Below are 6,714 nucleotides of genomic sequence, written 5' to 3'. Positions count from 1 at the left end.
ATATATATATACGGGTGCCAGTCATCGAATTTGGTTCAATTTCAATTCCGATTTCACTTGCCCCAACAATTCTTCACAAGCAGAGTTTAGTGTCCAATGAAGGAAGGTTGGCATGGGTGTCAGTCATCGAATTTGGTTTGATTTCGAATTCAATTTCGATTTTGATTTCACTTGCCTCAACAGGTCTTTGCAAGCAGGGTTTTGTGTCCAAAGAAGGAAAAGGTATGCATAAGTGAACTGGCTACACCCCTGGTATATATTCTATCATCATCTAACATCCATTGTTCATGCTGGTATGGGTTTGACGGTTTTGACCAAGGCTGGCACTCTGGAAGGCTGCACCGGACTCCAATCTGATTTGGCATAGTTTTCTATGGTTGAATACCCTTCCTAGCACCAACCTCTCTGTGAGTGTAATGTATGCTTTTACATGCCACCAGCACAGGTACCGTTTGCATGACACTGAGAAAGGCAGTGTATTACAAATTGATGTAATGTTTGCATAGATAATTAAATGAAACCACCTGAACCTGTCGTAATGTACACTTATACCTGAACATCCTTGTTACTTATTTGCTTATTGAATATATGTATATAATTAATAAGTTTGAAAATGGAGAGGTTCAATGGATATAAATTAATTTATCAATTAAATATTGATATATATATATATATATATATATATATATATACATACATACATACATACACATATGTATTGTATTTATATACATATGTATTATATGTATATACATATATATATTATATTTGTATACATACATATATACATACATACATATATACACACACACACACACACACACACACACACACACACACATATATATATATCCAAGAAAGTTAGGGGTTGTGGATCCAACCCACTAAGGGATAATATCTATCCAATATACTGCCGCTCCATTACAAACATAACTGACCCTAACCCTAACCCCATAGGTTTCTGATGTCAAAAAAAAATAGAGATTCGGACATTTTGTTGGAAATATAAGCATACAAACCAATGCACCAGTCCTCCATTCCAAACGCAACTAATGCATATGTACCAGAGAACGTGTCTGTACGGAAATGTTTATGTATACATATGTGTATGTATGTATGTGTGGGTGGGTATATATATGTGTTCTCCTCATGTATAATAACAATAATAATTGACTCATTGGTATGCATGTATAGACTTTTGTGTATGTACATTTAAATGTACATATATGTATTTATGTTTATTTATATATATCTATATATGTTAAAGTATGCATATATATGTGAGTTTTTTTATGGTTTTATATTTTTATATTTGGATATTTCAAATTAACCTTATGAATTTTATAAAATCTCTGAAGAGGCCTAGAGAATCCTCCGTGTACCTCTATTTCACCTATTAATTACTTTAGAGTTATATAGATCGAATGAGGCATGTCACCCCTAGACTGAAACAGCTGTAAGTCATTATCCCATTTTCTGTCACTAGATGTCCTTTTTTAATTACTGATATGACATATGTCGCATGTATTTGTATATTGTTATTATTGTCCTTTTAGTAAACAAATAAACAGGTAAATTGACACAATACAATGTCTGCAAGTTGATGAATACCACCTACTCCCCTCCATTTTCTTATTGCTATGTATATATATATATATATATATGTATTATGTATATTGTTAATATTAATCAATATATGATGTGTGAAATTGGGAGGAGAGAAATTAAAATGTAGTATCAACTGTTTATCTTCGCCAGCTGCAGACTTTCTGCAGTTTTTAGATATGTGAACTCAGAACTCCTACTACTATACAATTCTGCTACCAAACCTTGTTAGATTCCAAAGAACATTCACCTCTCTCTCTTTCTCTCTCTCTCTCTCTCTCTCTCTCTCTCTCTCTCTCTCTCTCTCTCTCTCTCTCTCTCTCTCTCTCTCTCTCTCTCTCTCTCAGTTATCTAACCACTGTTATACTTTAATACATTCTATGTGTTCACCCACTGAATAAACTCCTCCTTTATTTCTTTCTTCTCTTATTTTCCTCTGTATCTTTCCCTCTCATCCTCCCCACCCTTGTTATTTTCCTCTCTGTCTTTATCTTCACACACACGCACACACACACATTCTACATACCTTTCACTATATGTGTTATTTGATGTTAACTTATTCTACAATTTATATGTCTTACACTGACTTTTCAGATTCTACATCCTAGATGTATACATTTATTTAGCTGAAGCTCTATTCAGTCTCAAATGCCCTATAAATGATGTTACCTTTCTCTCCTAACTTATATATATATATATATATATATATATATATATATATATATATTATATATATATATATATATATATATATATATACATATTGTATATATTATATTGTATATATATATATGTTATATTATATCACAAATCCCTTCAGGTAGATGGCCCTGCTCGATCTGTAGAAAAGGTATAGGTAGAAACTCTACAAGATGTACCCAGTGTAAGTTATGGACACATAAGAGGTGCAGCAATATCAAAGGAAGGCTAACTAGGAAGTTAGTTTTTGTATGTGGCAGATGCTCAGGAGCAATAAACACTGAAAATGTGCAGAGAACAACTTCTGCCACATTCCAGGGAGAAAAACTAGAAGTAGTTGATAGTTTCCATTACCTCAGTAGCAGGGGAGGGTGCGCTGAAAATGTAGCTGCTAGAATAAGAATAGCCTGGGCAAAGTTCAGAGTGCTCTTACCTCTGCTGGTGACGAAGGACCTCTCACTCAGAGTAAAAGGCAGACTGTATGACACATGTGTACGAACAGCCATGCTATATGGCAGTGAAACATGGGCCGTGACTACTGAGGACATGTGTAAGCTCACAAGAAATGAAGCCAGTATACTCCGATGGATGTGTAATGTCAGTGTGCATACTCGACAGAGTGTAAGTACCTTGAGAGAAAAGTTGGACCTAAGAAGCATCAGTTGTGGTTTGCAAGAGAGACGATTGTATGGTCATGTGGCGAGAATGGTTGAGGATAGCTGTGTGAAAAAGTGCCACACCCTAGCAGTTGAGGGAATCTGTGGAAGAGGTAGACCCAGGAAGACCTAGGACGAGGTAGTGAAGCACGACCTTTGAACATTAGGCTTCACTGAGGCAATGACTTGTGACCGAGACCTTTGGAAATATGCTGTGTGTGAGAAGACCCGGCAAGACAAGTGAGACCATAACCCGTGGCCTTTACCAGGGGTGTAGCCAGCCCACTTATGCGTACCTTTCCTTCATTGGACAGCTACAACAGAGAGAAAGAAAGAAACACAAGTTAGGAGAATAAAGATGGCCGATGGTCACATGGAGACACGTGAGCAAGGGAAGAAGAGTGAGGGAGAGAGAGTGACAGACAGAGAACTGTGAAGGGGAGAGGAAAAAATTGGAGAGAGGATAAGTGAGAAAAAAGCAGGAGGGGGAGAAGGGGAGGTAGCAGAATAAAAAATGAAAAAGTAATAGGATAGAATAACGGGAGAAGAGGAAGTAAAAGAATAAGAGAGAGAAAGAGCAAAAAGATAGAAGATTGCGCATCAGAATTATTAAGATAAAACTTAGTTGGAAGAGGATGCGTATGTATATATATATATATATATATATATATATATATATATATATATATATATATATGCATGCATATGAGGCTATAATAGAAGACACTTGCTCAAGGTGCCATGCAGTGGGACTGAACCCAGCACCATGTGTTTTGGAAGCAAGCTTCATACCACACAGACACTCCTGTACCTCTATGTATATATTTATATATTCACTCAAGTATATATGCATGTATGTATGGATATATATATATATATAGATAGATAGATAGATAGATAGATAGATAGATGTTCTGTATGTATTTATATGTACATTTATTAATCTGTTGCTGTCCCTTCCGCCTTGTTGTGTTGTTTATCAATATCCAAGTGGAATTTTCTCCATTCTCTTCAAGAATAGCAGTTGTTTGGCATGAGAGCTGGTCTTTTGTTGAAACCAAACGCATCTACTTCAGGTGTAATAACTTTTCTGGCCTCATTCTTATATAGATATCATGCAACAAGGCTACTCATGTTTCTTAATCTTCCTGCAACTTGTAGAATTCAATCAATAATAGGTTTTTCCATTACTTTTTTCTGAAATGACATAAATACAAAAGAAGATTTGTTACAAAAGACACATGTTGTAGTTTCAGTGTTGGGTTTCAGTCATTATTAAGGTAGAAATAAAGAAATAAATTAAAAATATGCCCCAGAAGCATAAAATAAATTTATTACTAAAATAATGATATTCCTAAACAAGAGTCTAAGACTTAGGTTGTTTTAATTGATATTATCTTTAGTGTTTATAAAATGGCTTGGTTGGTCTCTCACATGAAATACTGAGTCTGATTAATATAGAGAAACTGAGTTTGGGATGATTTTTGAATGAATGACTTCACCAGTTGTTAATCAATATTCATTCAATTAGACATTGATGTACTTAATCAGTTACAACAATCAATGATTTTGGTTTTTATCAAACCAGATTATTTGTTTGTTTTTTAATTTAATTAAATTAATAATTGATAATGAAGTTTGGTCTCTTATAATTTATATTTGGCTGGCTAGACTCTGTATTTGTAAACATTTAATGAAAATATTGAGAATCATTTCCTGACCTCTGCTGTACAGCATTAGCAGTTGTCAGTACCCCTGGCCAAAACATCGAACATCACAAAGTAACAGGACAAAGTCGCAAATCAACCATATCACAAAATAGGAACCAACTTACTTACTTCTGGTGGAAAATAGAAACCAACTTACACCAGAAGAAAAAAACTTTCAACATAATCAGCCACTACATGGTTGTTCAAACTACTAGAAGTAGCAGACGAACCACACTTAAATCCTATCTATAGTCTTAAAAGAAGAACACATTGGGTATTGGAGTCCTATGTCCATTGTCTGGTAAAAGAAGAGACTGTCATGGATGAGCAAAGATCTACTGAAAAATAAACAACATTAATGCGCATGGCACTTGATGTGGTTTCACAAATTATTTTAGATATGAAACCACCAATAATTTAGGTAAAAGTGTAGAAAGGGGAGAAACTAAATATTTTTTCATGTTTAGACAAATAGTGTTCAACTTCTCTGGAGTGGGGGACAGTTTGGCTTGGTAATCTCTTGCAGGAGAGCATTAGTAGCAATATAACTGAAAGGCAAATAATTAGTGAAGTTGAAACATTTTTAATAATTAATAATTATAAAAAATAGTGATTTATATCATAAACTGTCATACATTCACTTTATTTTTTATTCTTTATTTGTATCTCGAATTCACAATAAATATCCTAATGCTATTAGCGGGCTTAGATTATTAATTCAAATAAGGTCCTGTCTTTTATTTAAATAAGGCCCCCTCTTTTATTTAAATAAAGTCTTGTTTTTAATTTTAAAAGGCCCTATGTTTTATTTGAATAAATATTCCCAAAATGATGGGTTCTTTAGTGAAATTGATTGTAACAATGAAACTAATAATGACGGAACCAGCAATCTGTTAAAGTTGCATCAGAACGAAAGCATTTGTTCAGCAATTTCTGTACAAAATGTTTTATTTCTTTAATATTTTTTTCAGCTGATTCGCTTATGTAGGTAGCTTTCTCTCTTTTGTTATATATAAAGTAGTCAGATAAAGTAGAACAATCTCAGTGACATTTGCAGGTCTCAGGAGAGAAATTGACTGTTGTTTCTTGCAGGTCAAGTTTTGTGAGATTGTTTCCTTGATATGTGTAGGCATTGATGGAGGTTGTTCTGGCTCAGTTGTTTGGTATAGCAAGCAGTATCAGGGCACAAATGAAGTGGTGGTGGGATGGAGATGGTTGACATTTGCAGGAGAAAGAGAGAGAGAGAGAGAGAGAGATGTATAAAAGGCAGACCTCCACAACCTTACTGGTGGCTACTGATTAGGGAAACTCAAGTCAGTGAAGAAGGTTATCATCCATCATCATCATCATCGTTTAACGTCCATTTTTCCATGCTGGCATGGGTCGGACAGTTTGACATGAAGCTGGCCAGCCAGGGAGCTGTCCAGACTCCAAATGGTTTCTATGACTGGATTGTAAAAATGAATGTGAGGTAAAGGACTATTGGACTACTAGTTACATGGCATTGAGTTTCAAATTCTATTTTAGCCAATGCATTGTCTTTGTCCTTCGTGGTTATGTAGTTAGCGGCATGAGGGTCATAAAACAACCCCCTCAGTCAAAATCCATTTTATCCTTAGAACAGCCACAGTACTATGAATGCCAAACTACAAAATATAATCTATCTGCAAAGCAGATAGTCTTTAAAGATTTGTCTAAAAGTTAGAGATCATAAGCGACATATAGAACATGCAATAAGTAATTCAACGAATCAATGATTTAGTTGACAAGGACTTCCATAAATTCAACATTGTGAGACTCATTAACTGTTTCCTGAAGTTCATTAAAATGTACTTATTGACAGTAAATCACATATGTTCTTGCCTTTTTATTGATTTTATTACAAATGTACATATATTTTCACATTCATCGAAATTTGTTCAAAAATATAAACAATAAAACAAAAAATGTAATTTCACTTTTTTATAACATGGTTTTGTGACAATTAGTGAATCTTTAAAATATTTTTTGTGAAAATATTCGTGATTTTTTTTTTTTTTTTTTTT

The 6,714-nt window shown here is 34.2% G+C and overlaps 1 protein-coding gene across 1 annotated transcript in view; it reads left to right on the top strand.

Annotated features, from left to right (window-relative positions):
- The window catches only part of LOC106882264 (phospholipid transfer protein C2CD2L), an 86,555-nt gene that overhangs the window by 1,065 nt on the left and 78,776 nt on the right, over positions 1-6,714 (top strand). The gene's annotated exons all lie outside the window — the stretch shown is intronic.

The sequence above is a fragment of the Octopus bimaculoides genome, chromosome 20, assembly GCF_001194135.2.
Source record: "Octopus bimaculoides isolate UCB-OBI-ISO-001 chromosome 20, ASM119413v2, whole genome shotgun sequence".
Taxonomy (NCBI): domain Eukaryota; kingdom Metazoa; phylum Mollusca; class Cephalopoda; order Octopoda; family Octopodidae; genus Octopus; species Octopus bimaculoides.
Note: the sequence above shows the minus strand (reverse complement) of the source record. Positions and strands in the feature narration are given on the sequence as shown.